General features: G+C 39.8%; 1 protein-coding gene and 1 pseudogene across 1 annotated transcript in view; one reads left to right on the forward strand and one right to left on the reverse strand.

The window, feature by feature from the left end:
- The window catches only part of LOC133755111 (zinc finger protein 271-like), a 48,352-nt gene that overhangs the window by 14,596 nt on the left and 13,873 nt on the right, over nt 1-19,883 (reverse strand). The window lies entirely within an intron of this gene.
- LOC133755165 (vacuolar protein sorting-associated protein VTA1 homolog) lies at nt 13,863-19,727 on the forward strand (annotated as a pseudogene).

Raw genomic sequence — 19,883 nt, forward strand, 5'->3', positions numbered from 1 at the left:
TTTTAAAAAAAGACCCTGAGAAAAAATATTTGCAAACTATACTACAGATAAAGGGTTGATAACCAGAATCTACAAAGAAATCAAGAAAATCCACAACAACAAAACAAACAACCCACTGAAGAGATGGGCCAAGGACCTCAAGAGACATTTTTTGAAAGAGGAAATCCAAATGGCCAACAGACACATGAAAAAATGTTCAAGATCACTAGCAATCAGAGAAATGCAAATCAAAACCACAATGAGGTTTCACCTCACCCCGGTGAAAATGGCTCACATTCAGAAATCTACCAACAACAGATGCTGGAGAGGATGTGGGGAAAAAGGGACACTAACCCACTGTTGGTGGGAATGCAAACTGGTTAAGCCACTATGGAAATCAGTCTGGAGATTCCTCAGAAACCTGAACATAACCCTACCATACAACCCAGCCATCCCACTCCTTGGAATTTACCCAAAGGAAATTAATTTGGCAAATAAAAAAGCCATCTGCACATTAATGTTTATTGCAGCTCAATTTGCAATAGCTAAGACCTGGAACCAACCCAAATGCCCATCAACAGTTGGCTGGATAAAGAAATTATGGGACATGTACGCCATAGAATACTATACAGCAGTAAGAAACAATGAAACTCGGTCATTTGCAACAAGACTAAGGAATCTGGAAAACATCATGCTGAGTGAATTAAGCCAGTCCCAAAGAGACAAATATCATTTGTTTTCCCTGAGCACCAAAGGGGAAACCTCTTGAAGTGAAATGGACACTATAAGAAACAATGACCTGATTAGCTCTTGTCCTGACTCTAGATGTACAATGTAATACTTAATCCTTTTTAGTATTTGTTGTTGTTGTTGTTGTTGTTGTAGTACTAGTGGTTGAACTCTGTAATTAACACACAATTATTCTTAGGTGTTTAAATTTTAACTGAAAAGTGATCCCTGTTAAATTTCAGAGTGGAAAAAGAGAGGGAGGAGATGTACAATTGGGGACATACGCAATCGGACATGCCCCAAATGGTGGAGTTAGAAATGTGCCAGGGGATTCCAATACAATCCCATCAAGGTGGCATGTACCAATGCCATCTCACTAGTCCAAGTGATCAATTTCAGTGAACAACTGATCACACTGATAGGTCAAAGAGTCAAAGGGATCACACAAACAAGACAAGTGTCTGCTAATACTAACTGATAGAATCAAAAAGGGAAAAAACGATCCAACATGGGAAGCGGGATACACAGCACACTCATAGAATGGCAGATGTCCTAAGCAACACTCTGGCCTCAGAATCAGCCCTTAAGGCATTCAGATCTGGCTGAAGAGCCCATGAGAGTATTGTAGGCATGGAAAGCCAAGATACCATGGAAAAGAAAAAAAAAAAAAAGAAGAAGACCTAAATGAAAGATCTCTGTGAGTAAGATCCCAGTGGAAAGAACGGGGCCATCAAAGGAGGTACCTTTCTCTGAAGGGAGGAGAGAACTTCCACTTTGACTATGACCCTATTAGAATAAGACCAAAGTCAGCGAACTCCAAAGGCTTCCATAGCCCTGGCAACTCATGACTAGAGCCTAGAGAGATTACTGACGCCATGAACAGGAGTGTCAAATTGTTAAATCAGCAACAGGAGTCACTGTGGACTTACATCCCATGTGGGATCTGTCCTTAATGTGTTGTCCAATGTGAAGTGATGCTATAACTAGTACTGAAACAGTATTTTTACACTTTGTGTTTCTGCATGGGTACAAACTGATGAGATCTTTACTAATTATATACAAAATCGATCTTCTGTATATAAAGATAATTGAAAATGAAAAAAAAAAAAAACCTGGTGTTAAATTGGAAATGGCATAGAAAATTAATTATTTTTTTAAAAAAATATTATGTAGGATCTCTGTCTTTAATGTGCTGTACACTGTTATTTAAAGCTATAACTAGTACTCCAACACTATTTTTCTCACTTTCTGTTGCTATATGGGGGAAAACTATTGAAGTTTTTACCTAATATATACTAAACTGATCTTCTGTATATAAAGAGAATTCAAAATGAATTTTGATGTGAATGGAAGGGGAGAGGGAGCGGGAAAGTGGAGGGTTGTGGGTGGGAGGGAAGTTATGGGAAGGGGGAAGCCATTGTAACACATAAGCTGTACTTTGGAAATTTATATTCATTAAATAAAAGTTTAATAAATGAAAAAAAAAGTCATATATATAAATATATACAATGTAAAAAAAAAAAAAGACCTTGAATTTCATTTGACTTACCCCATGACATACCAGTAAATGTGATAGAATTATACAATTTGTTAAAAGATTTATTTATTTGAAAGAGTTACACAAAGAGAAAAGGAGAGGCAGAGAAAAAGAGAGAGAGAGAGAGAGAGAGAGAGAGAGGAGAGAGGAGAGGAGAGGAGAGAGGGGGAGAGGGAGAGAGAGAGAGAGAGAGAGAGAGGAGAGGAGAGAGGAGGGGGGGAGAGGAAAGGAGAAAGAGAGGTCTTTGAACTGCAGGTTCACTCTCCACATGGCTGCAATGGCTGGAGCTGTGTAGATCCAAAGATATGAGCCAGGAGCTTCTTCCAGGTCTCCCACAAGGGAGCAGGGGCCAAAGGACTTGGACCATCTGCTACTGTTTTCCCAGGCCATAGCAAAGAGCTAGATCAGAAGTGGAGCAGCCGAGTCTCGAACTGACACCCATATGAGATGCTGGCACTGTAGGTGGTGGCTTTACCTGCTATGCCACAGAACCAGCCCCAGAAATAGATAATTTGTAAAGTATTTGCCTTCTCATATTTTCTTTTTCTGACAGTTATCTTCTGAAAAACCCTGGGGCCTGCCTATTGAAGAGATAGTATGTAGGCTGGCGCCACAGCTCACTAGGCTAATCCTCCACCTGCAACACTGGCACTCTGCATTCTAGTCCAGGTTGGGGCACTGGTTCTGTTCCAGTTGCTCCCCTTCCAGTCTAGCTCTCGGCTGTGGCCTGGGAAGGCAATGGAGGATGGCCCAAGTGCTTGGGCCCTGCACCCACATGGGAGACCAGGAGGAAGCACCTGGCTCCTAGCTTTGGATCGGCACAGAATGCCGGCCATAGTGGCCACTTGGGGGGTGAACCACTGGAAGGAAGACATTTCTCTCTGTCTCTCTCTCTCACTAACTCTGCCTGTCAAAAAAAAAAAAAAAAAAAAAAGATAATATGTAGCCAAGATTCACCACAAACCCCAGACACTTAAGTGAAGCCTCAATGAATTCCCCAAATGACTAAACTCTCATTTCTGCTCCTGGACTGATCATAGGAACTGCCCAGCTGAGTGCAGCCCATAACTCAGAGTCAGAACTCCAAATCAAATGGCTATTTGTTAAGCCATTGTGTTTTCTGATTTGTCCTACATCAAATGCTGATATATATCAGTAAGTATGGCAGAAAGTTGAATTACATGCAAACTACAATGCATACAACTTCAAAATTTCATTTAGAAGTTCACATAAAACAGGGCCAGCATTGTCACATAGCAAGTAAATCTGCCATCTGCAATACAAGCACCCCATATGAGCACTGGTTCATGTTCTGACTGTTCTGCTTTTGATCCAGCTTCCTGCTGATGGCCTGAGAAAAGCAACGAAAGACGATCCAAATACTTGGGCAAATGCTACCAATGTGAGAGACCCAGATGAAGATCTTGGTTCCTTGCCTCATTCTGTCCCGGCCTTGCTCAATGCGGCCATCTGTGATGTGAACAAGCAGAAGGAAGATCTCTCTGGTTCTCTCCTCTATATACAATATTTTCAAATAAACTTTTTAAAAACTTAGAAAAAATCTGCTATAAACACAATCTTTGCCAATCAATTAGACCTTAGAAAAGCTGTTAATACTAAAAAAAAAAAAAAAAAAAAAAAAAGTCCTGAGATTCACACAAATAAATTATCTGGAGACCATAAGATTGGTTTTCACATTTCAGCTTATATATGGTCATTGTGTACTTTGAGTTTATATTTTAAGAAGCTTATTATCACATGAAATCTAATTTAATATAATTTTACTATCTCAGAAACCAAGATAAAGGTTCACAGTAATTTTCTGTAGCTGCATGTATACTGCATATTGTTCAAGAAGAATGACTGAAAGGGGGAATATTTTTATGATATGCTTTTTGTTTTTCTTAAAGATTTATTTATTTGAAAGTCAAAGTTACACAGAGAGAGGAGAGGTGTAGAGGGAGAGAGAGAGAGAGAGGTCTTCCATCCGATGGCTCACTCTGCAAATGGCAGCAATGGCCAGAGCTGCACCAACTAACGCCAGGACCCAGGAGCTTCGTGCAGGTCTCCCACATGGGTGCAGGGACCCAGGGACTTGGACCATCTTCTACTGCTTTTCCAGGCCATAGCAGAGAGCTGGATCAAAAGTGGAGCAGCTGAGTCTTGAACCCATGCCAATATGGGATGTGGGCACTTCAGGCCAGGGCATTAACCTACTGTGCCACAGCACCAGCCTCATGATATGCTTTTTGAAGTCACACACTCCAAATATAGCATTAGTAGCAAAAGGGAAGACATGCTCATGAAAGTTTTCTAAAGCAGTACTGTTTGAACTGGTGACAATTTCTGAAATGGATCTGAAAAATAAATGTTTTTTAATTAAGTGTGGCAAGATAGAGAACATTAGACAGAAGTTACAGTGCCAGGTATTTACAAATCATGTGACACTACACAAAGCACTTTCCGTGATCCCTGTTAAATATAACAGTGGGAAAAATAGAGGGAGGAGATGTACAATTGGGGACATGCTCAATTGGACTTGCCCCAAATGGTGGAGTTAGAAACGTGCCAGGGGATTCCAATACAATCCCATCAAGGTGGCATGTACCAATGCCATCTCACTAGTCCAAGTGATCAATTTCAGTTCACAATTGATGGCTCTGATAGGTCGAAGAGTCAAAGGGATCACACAAACAAGACAAGTGTCTGCTAATACTAACTGATAGAATCATAAAGGGAAAAAACAATCCAACATGGGAAGTGGGATACACAATAGACTCATAGAATGGCAGATGTCCAAAACAGAACTCTGGCCTCAGAATCAGCCCTTAAGACATTCGGATCTGGCTGAAGAGCCCATGAGATTATTGTAGGCATGGAAAGCCAAGACACACTGGCAAAAAAAAAGAAGAAGAAGAAGACCTAAATGAAAGATCTCTGTGAGTGAGATCCCAGTGGAAAGAATGGGGCCATCAAAGAAGGAAGTACTTTTCTCTGAAGGGAGGAGAGAACTTCCACTTTGACTATGACCCTTTCGGAATAAGATCAAAGTTGGTGAACCCTAAAGGCTTCCATAGCCTTGGCAACTCATGACTAGAGCCTAGGGAGATTACTGACACCATAAACAAGAGTGTCAAATTGTTAAGTCAACAACAGGAATCACTGTGTACTTATGTCTCATGTGGGATCTGTCCTTAATGTGTTGTCCAATGTGAAGTGATGCTGTAACTAGTACTAAAACAGTATTTTTACACTTTGTGTTTCTGTGTGGGTGCAAACTGATGAAATCTTTACTTAGCATATACTGAATCGATCTTCTGTATATAAAGATAATTGAAAATGAAAAAAAAAAAAACAACCTGGTGTTAAATTGCATACAAAAGTAATCAACTTTTAAAAATTATCATGTAGGATCTCTGTCTTTAATGTGCTGTACACTCTTATTTAATGCTATAACTAGTACTCCAACAGTATTTTTTCACTTTGTGTTGCTATGGGGGGGCAAACTGTTGAAATCTTTGCTTAATATATACTAAACTGATCTTCTGTATATAAAGAGAATTGAAAATGAATCTTGATGTGAATGGAAGGGGAGAGGGATTGGGAAAGGGGAGGGTTGCGGGTGGGAGGGAAGTTATTGGGGGGAGTCATTGTAATCCATAAGCTGTACTTTGGAAATTTATATTCATTAAATAAAAGTTTTTAAAAAAAGCACTTTTCTCCTGAAAAACAATTTGTTTCATCTTTTTTACAGAGATACTGGCAAAACTTCCTTGAGCTACCAGGAAGGACTATTAGAATACAGGGGGCAGGAGTCCTCCAAGATGGTGGAATAGGAAGGGAGCATACTGATAGTCTGGGAAAAGATAGTTTAATAAAAGTGGAGATACTGTAGTTTCAGGGAAGAGTTAGGGAAAAAAAACTGCAGAGGAAACTCTTCTGGAACTAGTGGGACATAGTGGATCTATGTGGAGGGCATGGGTGCCCACAGATTGGGACCCCAGCTGCCGAGTCCACACAGCAGCACTGGAAAGGGAGGTGAGGCAAAGCCTCAGTAGCCCAAGACACAGGTGGGGAAGTGGCAGTAAGAGCCTAGAGGGAACGAGGTTTGAAGCCCTGTGGGGGAAAGTCCAACAGGCTAACTAGAAGAGAGAAGAAAAAAAATAAAATAATATAAAAAATAAAATAAAAGGGACCCGTATGGATACGATTCTCTCCACTCACCTTACAAAGGCAAGCAAGACAAAGAGCAGGCACCATTTTGGACATACATAAAAGCTGCACCACCTCAGGGCTGCACCCACCCTCAAATAAGCAGAAAAACCTGACTCTGGTGGGGAGAAATAACAGGAGGTTAGGACCTAGTGAAAAGTGGAGCTTATGAACTGTGACTGAAAAAAAAAAAAAAAAAAAACTGAAGGTGTATGAGAGAATTCATGGAGTGCCTGAGAGTGAGTACTCTCAGGAAATGCCGCAAACTTGGTAACCTTAGCAAGCTGGTGGAAGATTGAAGGGGAAACTGAGCTTACACTGAGGACTGCACAGACCCTTTGTGTGGTCCTTGGGGTAGAGCAGACGAATATAATACCCACAGGGGACAGAGCTCAGACACTGACTGCCTTCAATTCTGCTCAGCTGGGCAGAATTAATCCCTTCTGAATCCAAAAAAAAAAAAAAAAAAAAAGAGAGAGAGAGAGCGCGAAAGAGAGAAAATTGAAAATTTACCATGCCTTACCTGGGTGTGTCACCCTTAACACTGAAGAACCAAACAGAGCTCTCTGGCCACACCCATCACAAGCCTCTAAGGATCCATCAAAAGCAGACAGTCCGCTTAATCAAGTCATAGTATCACGAGAAAAATCACCACATCAAAAAAAAAAAAAAAAAGAAACCAAAGAATATATCCACACTACCAAGCAACAAATGCAGAAACTGAGGAAAGAAGAACAAGAAAGACATTATGATACCCCAAATGAATAAGACACCCCAATTCAAGATTATAAAGGTGGTGAGATAGAAGAAATGCAAGAAGCAGATCTTAAAAAATTTATGATAAGAACACTTGGAAGTTCTCACAAATTCTTGAACTACAGAAATCCTTACTGGGCAGGGTAGAAAATCTCTCTCATGAAAATGAAATCTTAAGGAGAAATCAAAATGAAATGAAGCAATTAGTAGAACATCAAATTGTGATAGTGAAGAGAAATTAAAATGAAATGAAGAATTCAATAGATCAAATGACAAATGCATTTGAGAGCCTTAAAAAAAGAATCAGTGAAGCAGAAGAGAGAATATCGGACTTAGAAGACAGAGCACAGGAAAGTATACAGTCAAACCAAAGAAATGAAGAAGAAATGAGAAATCCAAAAAATATTGTTGGGAATCTACAGGATACTATTAAAAAAAACCCAACATTCAGGTTCTAGGAGTTCCTGAAGGCATGGAGAGAGAGAAAGGATTAGAAGGCCTTTTTAGTGAGATACCAGCAAAAAACTTCCCAGGTTTGGAGAAGGACAGAGACATCCAAGTACAGGAAGCTCATAGAGCCCCTAATAAACATGACCAAAAGAGATCCTCACCACGACACGTTGTAATCAAACTCACTACAGTGAAACACAAAGAAAAGATTCTAAAATGTGCAAGGGAGAAATGTCAGAATACTCTTAGAAGATCTCCAATCAGACTCACAGCAGACTTCTCATCAGAAACCCTACAGGCTAGGAAGGAATGGCAAGATATAGCCCAGGTACTAAGAGAAAAAAACTGACAGCCCAGAATATTATATCCCACAAAGCTCTCATTTGTGAATGAAGGTGAAATAGAGACCTTTCATAGCAAACAGAAATTGAAAGAATTTGTTTCCACTCCTCCAACCCTGCAAAAGATGCTTAAAGATGTGTTACACATAGAAACACAGCCAACAATATGAAAGAAGGTAAAGGAAGAAAACCTCCCAGTAAAAGATCACATGAAGTTCAAAACATATATTAGAAATACCTTTGGGAAAATGGCAGGACAAAGTTGCTACTTATCGACAGTCACATTGAATGTTAATGGCCATACCTCTCCAGTTAAAAGACACAGACTGGCTGAATGGATTAAGGAACAAAACCCATCTATTTGCTGCTCACAAGAAACACATCTTTCCAACAAAGATGCATGCACACTGAAAGTGAAAGGCTGGAAAAAGATATTCCATGCCAACAGAAATGAAAAAAGAGCTGGTGTAGCCATCTTAATATCAGACAAAATAAACTTTAACACAAAAACTATTGAGACAAAGAGGGGCACTATATAATGATTAAGGGATCAATTCAACAGGAAGATGTAACTATTATAAATGTATATGCACCTAATTACAGGGCACTAGTTTATTTAAAATATATGTTAAGGGACTCAAAAGGGAGACATAGACTCCAATACAATAGTAGTGGGGGACTTCATACTCCACTCTCAGAAATACAAAGTTCAACCAGACAGAAGATCAACAAGGAAACAGCAGATTTAATCAACACTATAGCCCAAATGGATCTAACAGATATCTACAGAACTTTCAATCCTACACTTAAAGAATTTACATTCTGCTCAGCAGTGCATGGAACCTGCTCCAGGACTGACCACATGCTAGGCCATAAAGCAAGTCTCAGCAAATTGAAAAGAATTAAAAGCATAGGATGCAGCTTCTCAGACCACAGTGAAATGAAGTGAGAAATTAGCAACTCAGGAATCCTGAAAGCATATGCAAACACATGGAGATTGAACAACATGCATCACTGAAAGAAAATTACAGACCAATATCCCTGATGAACACAGAAACAAAAATCCTCAATAAAATCCTGGCTAGTAGAATGCAATAACACATCAGAAAGATCAGCCACCCGCACTAAGTGGGATTTATCCCTGGTATGCAGGGATGGTTCAATGTTTGCAAATCAATCAATGTGATACACCACATTAACAAACTGCAGAAGAAAAACCATGATTATCTCAATAGATGCAGACAAAGCATTTGATAAAATACAACATACTTTCATGATGAAAACTCTAAGAAAACTGGGTATGGAAGGAACATTCCTCAATACAATCAAAGCAATATATGAAAATCCCATGGCCAACATCCTATTGAATGGGGAAAAGTTGGAAGCATTTCCATTGAGATCGGGTACCAGACAGGGATGCCCACTCTCACCACTGCTATTCAATATAGTTCTGGAAGTTTTAGCCAGAGCCATTAGGCAAGAAAAAGAAAGTAAGGGACACAAATTGGGAAGGAAGAAGTCAAACTTTCCATCTTTGCAGACAATATGATTCTTTATTTAGGGGATCCAAAGGACTCTACTAAGAGACTATTGGAACGCATAAAGGAGTTTGGCAAAGTAGCACGATATAAAATCAATGCACAAAAATCAGCAGCCTTTGTATACACAGGCAATTCCACAGCTGAGAAAGAACTACTAAGATCAATCCCTTTCACAATAGCTACAAAAATAATCAAATACCTTGGAATAAACTTAACCAAGGATGTTAAAGATCTCTATGATGAAAATTACAGAATCTTAAAGCAAGAAATAGAAGAGAATACCAAAAAATGGAAAAATCTTCCATTCTCATGGATTGGAAGAATCAATATCATCAAAATGTCAATTCTTCCAAAAGCAATTTATAGATTCATTGCAATATCAATCAAAATACCGAAGACATTCTTCTCAGATCTGCAAAAAATGATGCTGAAATTCATATGGAGACATAGAAGACCTCAAATAGCTAAAGCAATCTTGTACAACAAAAACAAAGCCAGAGGCATCACAATACCAGATATAAGGACATACTACAGGGCAATAGTCATCAAAACAGCATGGTACTGGTACAGAAACAGATGGATAGACCAATGGAACAGAATAGAAACGCTGGAAATCAATCCAAACATCTACAGCCAACTTTTATTTGATCAAGGATCCAAAACCAATACCTGGAGTAAGGACAGTCTATTCAATAAATGGTGCTAGGAAAACTGGACTTCTACATGCAGAAGCATGAAGCAAGGCCCCTACTTTACACCTTACACAAAAATTCACTCAACATGGATTAAAGACTTAAATCTATGACCAGACACCATCAAATTATTAGAGAACATTGGAGAAACCATGCAAGATATAAGCATAGACAAGGACTTCTTAGAAAAGACCCCAGAGGCACAGGCAATCAAAGCCAAAATTAACAATTGGGAATGCATCAAATTGAGAAGTTTCTGTACTTCAAAAGAAACAGTCAGGAAAGTGAAGAGGCAACCAACAGAATGGGAAAAATATTCGCAAACTATACTACAGATAAAGGATTGATAACCAGAATCTACAAAATCAAGAAAATCCACAACAACAAAACAAACAACCCACTTAAGAGATGGGACAAGGACCTCAAGAGACATTTTTTGAAAGAAGAAATCCAAATGGTCAACAGACACATGAAAAAATGTTCAGGACCACTAGCAATCAGGGAAATGCAAATCAAAACCACAATGAGGTTTCACCTCACCTCAGTTAGATTGGCTCACATACAGAAATCTACCAACAACAGATGCTGGTGAGGATGTGGGGAAAAAGGACACTAACCCACTGTTGGTGGGAAAGCAAACTGGTAAAACCACTATGGAAGTCAGTCTGGAAACTCCTCAGAAACCTGAATATAACCCTACCATACAACCCAGCCCTCCCACTCCTTGGAATTTACCCAAAGGAAATTAAATTGGCAGATAACAAAGCTGTCTGAAACTTAATGTTTATTGCAGCTCAATTCTCAATAGCTATGATATGGAATCAACCTAAATGCCATCAACAGTAGACTGGATAAAGAAATTATGGGACATGTACTCTACAGAATACTATAAAGCAGTAAAAAAAAAAAAACAATGAAATCCAGTCATTTGCAACAAGATAGAGGAATCTTGAAAACATCATGCAGAGTGAAATAAGCCAGTCCCAAAGAGACAAATATCATATGTTCTCCCTGATCAGTGGCAATTAACCGACCACCTAAAAGGAAGCCTGTTGAAGTGAAATGGACACTATGAGAAACAGTGACTTGCTCACCCCTTGTACTGAATGTTGATGAGCAACTTAATACTTTATCCCTTTTAGTAGTTCTTTGTTTTACTTAATACTATTGGTTGACCTCTGTAATTCACACATAATTATTCTTAGGTGTTTAAATTTAACTGAAAAGTGACCTCTGTTAAATATAAGAGGGGGAATAAGAGAGGGAGGAGAGCAACAATTTGGGACATGCTCAATCTGACTTGCATCAAATGGTAGAGTTAGAAACGTGCCAGGGGATTCCAATTCAATCCCATCAAGGTGGCATGTACCAATGCCATCTCACTAGTCCAAGTGATCAGTTTCAGTTCAGAATTGATCATAATGATAGGATAAAGAGTCAAAGGGATCACATAAGCAAGACTAGTGTCTGCTAATACTAACTGAGAATTAAAAAGGAGAGAATGATCCAACATGGGAAGCAGGATACACAGCAGACTCATAGAATGGCAGATGTCCTAAACAGCACTCTGGCCTCAGAATCAGCCCATAAGGCATTCGGATCTGGCTGAAGAGCCCATAAGAGTATTTTAGGGATGGAAAGCCAAGACAATTCAGCCAAAAAAAAAAAAAAAACCTAAATGAAAAATCTCTGTGAGTGAGATCTCAGTGGAAAGAATGGGCCATCAAAGAAGGAGGTTCCTTTCTCTGAAGGGAGGAGAGAACTTCCACTTGGACTATGACTTTGTCTAAGTAAGATTATAGTTGGTGAACTCAAAAAGCTTCCATAGCCTTGGCAACACATGACAAGAGCCTAGGGTGATTACTGAGGCCATAAACAAGAGTGTCAATTGTTAAATCAATAACAGGAGTCACTGTGCACTTATTCCCCATGTAGGATTTCTGTCCTTATTGTGTTGTTCAATGTGAATTAATTCTATAACTAGTACTCAAACAGTACTTTACACTTTGTGTTTCTGTGTGGGTGCAAACTGTTGAAATCTTTACTTAATATATACTAAATTGGTCTTCTGTGCATAAAGAGAATTGAAAATGAATCTTGATGTGAATGGAATGGGAGAGGGAGTGGGAGATGGGAGGGTTGTGGGTGGGAGGGAAGTTATGGGGGGGGGGAAGCCACTGTAATACAAAAGCTGTACTTTAGAAATTTATATTTATTAAATAAAAGATAAAGAGAAAAGGAATACAGGGGGCAGCATAGCCCAGTTACCAAGTATATGACAGAGTAGGTTTCACAGACCTCCATTTCTAGAGATCATGATAGTGGAATGAATTAATGGGCATGTGGTAGAAAGCAATGCAGATGGTGACTCTCAGATAGGAGAGGTTATCCCTCCACCCCAGGCTGCACCATTAAGACCACTGTCTTTCTAATCCATTCACAACTCTCTTCTGAATGCTGGTCCAGAACTTCTATTACCACCAAGCCTTGAAAACTAATGGATGAGGTAAGATAATATCAAGTATATCTTGTTCACTCTGGTCAGTATGATCCATAACTGCTTGGACAATGCAACTAGGATCTTTACTTTTTAATGACTCTTGTCTCTGCTCTTAGTCTTAAGGTGTTATCTCAGAGAGCATTAAGTTGTATTCTGTTAGAAAAGATTCCTATTTATTGAGCTCTCTTCTTCAAATACCATAACAACTTCTCACTTCCAAAGGAAATGGGACTGTTCCCCAGTACCCAAACTTCAATGTTCCCAGAAACTATGCAATGTATAAGTTCTGTAACCTCAGATGAGTAGCTATTTACAGGCTATACAGTGCAGGAAACCAGAAACTTCATTTAAAGGAGATACACCAGAAACCCCATAAATGCAATTGCAATACAGTGTAAGTCAGCCGGCACACATCTCACAATAAGGACATTTCACTAATATTATTGCTATACTCATCTTAGAGATGAGTAAACAGTGATAGAGGTGCAACCTACATTCAGCTCATATACAATTCAGCTCAAATGGTCTGAATATCCATCTACATCCCACGGCCATCTTGTATGAGACCAGTTGTCTACAGAAATTTTAGAACCCCTTTCTGTATATCTGGAGACCCATTGGTCTTCTGTCAGACACCTCATATACTTTTTTTTTTTAAAGATTTATTTTTATTTATTTGACAGGCAGAGTTACAGAGAGAGGTAGAGAGAGAGAGAGAGAGAGAGGTCCTCCATCCACTGTTTCACTTCCCAGATGGCCACAATGGAGCTGTGCTGATCTGAAGCCAGGAGCCAGGAGCTTTTTCTGGGTCTCCCACATGGGTGTAGGGGCCGAAGGACTTGGGCTATCTTTTACTCCTTTCCCTGGCCACAGCAGAGAGCTAGATCAGAAGTGGAGCAGCCAGGATTAAAACCGACACCCATATGGGATGCTGGCACTTCAGCCCAGGGCGTTAACCCACTGAGCCACAGCGCCAGCCCCTCATCTTCTGACAAAAAAAAAAAAAAATCCTTGAAAATTCAACATTATTCATTTCTTCTATGTCTTTGGAACTGAGGATCTACCATTGGTATCCCTTCCTGAACCAGCCAAGGTCTATAGGGTGTACCTGAATGAGAGATTATAATGCCTCCAATCTACATCTGCACCTATGCCAACAAGAGACAGGAACCTGTCCTGCTCTCCAAAGTTCCTTTTACCCCCACACTAACATTCACAGACATAGAAACCAATCACACAGTCCTTGAGCAATATGAGGACAGCTTCAGGACCAGAAATTCTTTAAATATGGTGGGAGTGGTTACAATGGCATATGCTGAGAAGGAAAATAAAGGAGACTTTTCATGATCTTTCCCTGTTGACATCATGGGCTAATGAAGCAACTTTCCCTGTAAAACAGTGCACACCTCCATTAGGAAGAAATTTGCTGGAAAATCAACCTCTTAGGATACAGCAGGGATACATAAAAACTTGTCTAACCACATGAAGTGCTCATATAATATTCCAATTCCTCATTAATTCCTGGCTTGGCAAATACATTTGAAAGAAACATACTATAAGTTGGCCAGCACCACAGCTCACTTGGCTAATCCTCCACCTGTGGCGCCGGCACCCCAGGTTCTAGTCCTGGTTGGGGTGCTGGATTCTGTCCCAGTTGCTCCTCTTCCAGTCCAGCTCTCTGCTGTGGCCCGGGAGTGCAGTGGAGGATGGCCCAGGAAAAATCTTTGATGTTCATAAATTAGAAGAACTAATATCATCAAAATTCCCATTCTACCAATAGAAATTATTTTTAATTTTACTTTTACAATCATTTATTTATTTGAGAGGAAATTATAGAGAGATGGAGAGACAAAAAATGATGCCTTCTACCTGTTGGTTAATTCTCCAAATAGCTGTAATGGCTGGTGCTGGGCTGATCTGAACCCATGAGCTAGGAGCTTCCTCCTCATCTCCTATGTGGATACAGGAGCCCAAGCACTTGGGCCATCTTCCACTGCCTTCCTAGGCCATAAGCAGAGAGTTGGATCAGAGGACCAGCTGGGACCCAAACTGGCATCCATGAGATACCAATGCCACAGAGGTTCAAACTACTATTCCACAGTGCCAGCCCCTCAAAAGCAATTCACAGATTCAATGTGATCTCAATCAAAATACCAAGAACATTTGGAAAGAAGACATTTCTCTCTGTCTCTCACTGTCTATAACTCTACCTGTCAAAATAAAAAAATAAAATAAAAAAAATTTAAAAAATAAAAGAACATACAGCATCACCTGATGGTTCAGGAGCATGACAAGTAGGACCCTGTGGTGGCCTATTACTGAACAGTTGCTCAAGAAATGATCTGAGGGGTGTTTGTTGGTAGTCATTGTTTGATCATTACATATTTCACCAAGGGGGTCATTTATATGCCATGCAAATTAGAATGAAGATTGATAATAAAACTCCTGGGTGTCATAAATTTTTATCAAAATTAACAGGTCAGTTAGGAGCTCTTAATAAATAGGTGGGGGGTTGACACTGTGGTACAGCAGGTTAAAACCCTGGCCTACAGTGCTGGCATCCCATATGTGCTCCAGTTCAAGTCCCAGCTGCTCCACTTCTGACTCAGCTCTCTGCTCTGGCCTGGGAAAGAAGTAGAAAGATGGCCCAAGTCCTTGGGCCCCTGCACACATGTGGGAGACCTGGAAGAATTTCCTGGCTCCTGGCTTCAGATCAGCACAGCTCTGGCCATTGCGGCCATTTGGGGAGTGGATGGCAGAGGCTGACTCTCTTTCTGTCTCTCTACCTTTCTGTAATTCTGCCATTATAATAAATAAATAAATCTTAACAACAACTATTAGACCGGACTTGGATAGGACTCAATTATCCCAATGAGAGACTTCAATGATGCAAAAGCAAAGAGGTTTATTGTTCTAGCTCAATCTAGGGTCCACTCCTCCAATCATCACAATGGTCATCTGATGAGGACCCATCCCATTTCCTTTGTGGGGTTTATATAGGGTTTTCAGAGACATTCGATACATTATAGCACCATCAGCAAATTATCTCATGCTGTGAGAATTTAAAGAACATCTCTTAAAATTGATTAGTAAATCCAGTAGTGGGAATAGACCTAGTAAAGGTGGTTAGATGGCTTTGGGGTTGATGCTTTTTAAAATGATTGGCTATTTAAATCTACTGTCTCCTTGTTGATCTTCTGTCCCGAAGACCTTCTTCTCAGATCTGGAAAAAAATGATCCTGAAATTCATATGGAGACACAGAAGACCTCGAATAGCCAAAGCAATCTTGTACAACAAAAACAAAGCCGGAGGCATCACAATACATGATTTTAGGACATACTACAGGGCAGTTGTTATCAAAACAGCATGGTACTGGTACAGAAACAGATGGATAGACCAATGGACAGAATAGAAACACCAGAAATCAATCCAAACATCTACAGCCAACTTTTATTTGACCAAAGATCCAAATCTAATCCCTGGAATAAGGACAGTCTATGCAATAAATGGTGCTGGGAAAATTGGATTTCCACATGCAGAAGCTTGAAGCAAGACCCATACCTATCACCTTACACAAAAATCCACTCAACATGGATTAAAGACTTAAATCTACGACCCGAAACCATCAAATTATTAGAGAGCATTGGAGAAACCCTGCAAGATATAGGCACAGGCAAAGACTTCCTGGAAAATACTCCAACAGCACAGGCAGTCAAAACCAAAATTAACATTTGGGATTGCATCAAATTGAGAAGTTTCTGTACTTCAAAATAAACAGTCAGGAAAGTGAAGAGGCAACCAACAGAATGGGAAAAAATATTCGCAAACTATACTACAGATAAAGGATTGATAACCAGAATCTACAAAGAAATCAAGAAAATCCACAACAACAAAACAAACAACCCACTGAAGAGATGGGCAAAGGACCTCAATAGACATTTTTCAAAAGAGGAAATCCAAATGGCCAACAGACACATGAAAAAATGTTCAAGATCACTAGCAATCAGAGAAATGCAAATCAAAACCACAATGAGGTTCCATCTCACCCCGGTGAGAATGGCTCACATTCAGAAATCTACCAACAACAGATGCTGGAGAGGATGTGGGGAAAAAGGGACACTAACCCACTGTTGGTGGGAATGCAAACTCGTTAAGCCACTATGGAAGTCTGTCTGAAGATTCCTCAGAAACCTGAACATAACCCTACCATACAACCCAGCCATCCCACTCCTTGGAATTTACCCAAAGGAAATTAATTTGGCAAATAAAAAAGCCATCTGCACATTAATGTTTATTGCAGCTCAATTCACAATAGCTAAGACCTGGAACCAACCCAAATGCCCATCAGCAGTAGACTGGATAAAGAAATTATGGGACATGTACTCCATAGAATACTATACAGCAGTAAGAAACAACAAAACCCAGTCATGTGCAACAAGATGGAGCAATCTGGAAAACATCATGCTGAGTGAATTAAGCCAGTCCCAAAGAGACAAATATCATTTGTTTTCCCTGATCGGTGACAACTGAGTGCCAAAGCGGAAACCGGTTAAGTGAAATGGACACTATAAGCAACAATGAACTGATCAGTTCCTGTCCTGACTTTAGATGTACAATGTAATACTTTATCCTTTTTAGTATTTGTTGTTGTTGTTGTTGTTCTAGTACTATTGGTTGAACTCAGTAATTAACACACAATTATTCTTAGGTGTTTAAATTTTAACTGAAAAGTGATCCCTGTTAAATCTAAGAGTGGAAAAAGAGAGGGAGGAGATGAACAATTTGGAACATGCTCAATCGGACTGGCCGCAAATGGTGGAGTTAGAAATGTGCCAGGGGATTCCAACACAATCCCATCAAGATGGCATGTACCAATGCCATCGCACTAGTCCAAGTGATCAATTTCAGATCACAATTGATAGCTCTGATAGGTCTAAGAGTCGAAGAGATCACACAAACACGACAAGTATCTGCTAATACTAACTGATAGAATCAAAAAGGGAGAGAAAGATCCAACATGAGAAGTGGGATACACAGCAGACTCATAGGATGGCAGATGTCCTAAACAACACTCTGGCCTCAGAATCAGCCCTCAAGGCATTCAGATCTGGCTGAAGAGCCCATGAGAGTATAGCAGGCATGGAAAGCCAAGATATCATGAAAAAAAAAAAAAAAAGACCTAAATGAATGATCTCTGTGAATGAGATCCCAGTGGAAAGAACGGGGCCATCAAAGAAGGAGGTACCCTTCTCCGAAGGGAGGAGAGAACCTCCACTTTGACTATGACCCTATCGGAATAAGATCAAAGTCAGCGAACTCTAAAGGCTTCCATAGCCCTGGCAACTCATGACTAGAGCCTAGGGAGATTCCTGACGCCATGAACAGGAGTGTCAAATTGTTAAGTCAGCAACAGGAGTCACTGTGTACTTACACCCCATGTGGGATCTGTCCCTAATGTGTCGTCTAAAGCCAAGTGATGCTATGACTGGTACAGAAACAGTATTTTTATACTTTGCGTTTCTGTGTGGGCACAAACTGATGAGGTCTTTGCTAATTATATACTGAAGTGATCTTCTGTATATAAAGAGAATTGGAAATGAAAAAAAAAAAAACAACCTGGTGTTAAAATGGAAATGGCATAGAAAATTAATTAATTTGAAAAAAAATTATGTAGGATCTCTGTCTTTAATGTGCTGTACATTGCTATTTAATGCTATAATTAGTAATCCAATGGTAGTTTTTTCACTTTATGTTGCTATATGGGCAAAATGTTGAAATCTTTACCTAATATATACTAAACTGATCTTCTGTATACAAAGAGAATTGAAAATGAATCTTTACATGAATGGAAGGGGAAAAGGAGCGGGAAAGGAGAGGGTTGCGGGTGGGAGGGAAGTTATGGGAGGGGGGAAGCCACTGTAACCCATAAGCTATACTTTGGAAATTTATATTCATTAAATAAAAGTTTAATAAAAAAAAATGATTGGCTAAAGTGTAGGGTCCAAGCCATGAGGGTGTATGTTCCAAACTGCAGGGTTTGGGGATGTTATCAATCACCTTAATGGCCTAAAAATACACCTGGAAAAGACATCTGGATAGCAGGTATTTCCCTGCTATCTGCTGATTGGCTGTTGCTAGGGGAGCTTATCACAAGGGGAGTTTATTTTTCTTCTTTCAGGAGATTTTGCCAAAGGGTTCAGGGTCTGGTCAGGCCTGAGTTACAAGATGGAGGCCTAGTCTAAAATAGCTACGCCTTGACCCAGGCTCAGATTCTTCACAAAAACAACAAAAAGAAACAGTGGGGGTGATAATAAGCTATTACCCAAGGAGTAGTTGGTTCTGCCCATTTGGGGAATTATTCTTGGAAAATGTTTATATATGCAGACAATGAACATTGTGCTGGGTGATTTCACAAAAAACATGATCATGTTCTTCTATACTGCAAGTCTTTTAACAGATGTCATAACCGTGCTTAACATAACACTGATGAAAATGTGAAACACATGAAGTATGCAAGGTGGAAGGTAACATATATCCATAATTGCTTAAACAATGAGGAGACTCCTCAAGTAGGCCCTATTGCAATTGAGGAAGATACTGATGGTGAAGAAAATGAAGATGTTGTAGTAGCATCTCTGCCCATTCAACACACCTCAGCCATCATCATCTTCAGCATTTGACCCAGGCAACATGCCATCAGACAGCTATAGTTGAATACAGGGTCCTCTGGGTGCACATGCCCTAGCCTACACACCAGCATGGGTGTAACAAGGAATACTATCCAACCTACTCTATAGACTATTCCAGCCATTGATCCTGCACTTTTCAGTATGGTTTCCCAAGGCTATATCCACCTCAAACCTGAGGAGTTTGTGAGAGCTCAGAAATACTGCAAATATGTTAGCAGTGCCTTACAATATGAAGATGCAAACACTGCCATTCAGAATATACAGAAAGACCTCAAGTTACTGATGACTGACAGACAATGAAGCCTTTGTACAACAGATCCATGTCTCTTTGGCATAAAGAATTAACTCCATTACTGTCTTCAGCCTATCAAGAGTACAATTTCAAGAAAGACTTCAGTTGAGTTGAATATGACAATAAAATCTGTGTGTATCAGATTCCTTTTGAAGCATTCATCA

The sequence above is a fragment of the Lepus europaeus genome, unplaced genomic scaffold (genome assembly GCF_033115175.1).
Source record: "Lepus europaeus isolate LE1 unplaced genomic scaffold, mLepTim1.pri SCAFFOLD_3_1, whole genome shotgun sequence".
Classification (NCBI taxonomy): domain Eukaryota; kingdom Metazoa; phylum Chordata; class Mammalia; order Lagomorpha; family Leporidae; genus Lepus; species Lepus europaeus.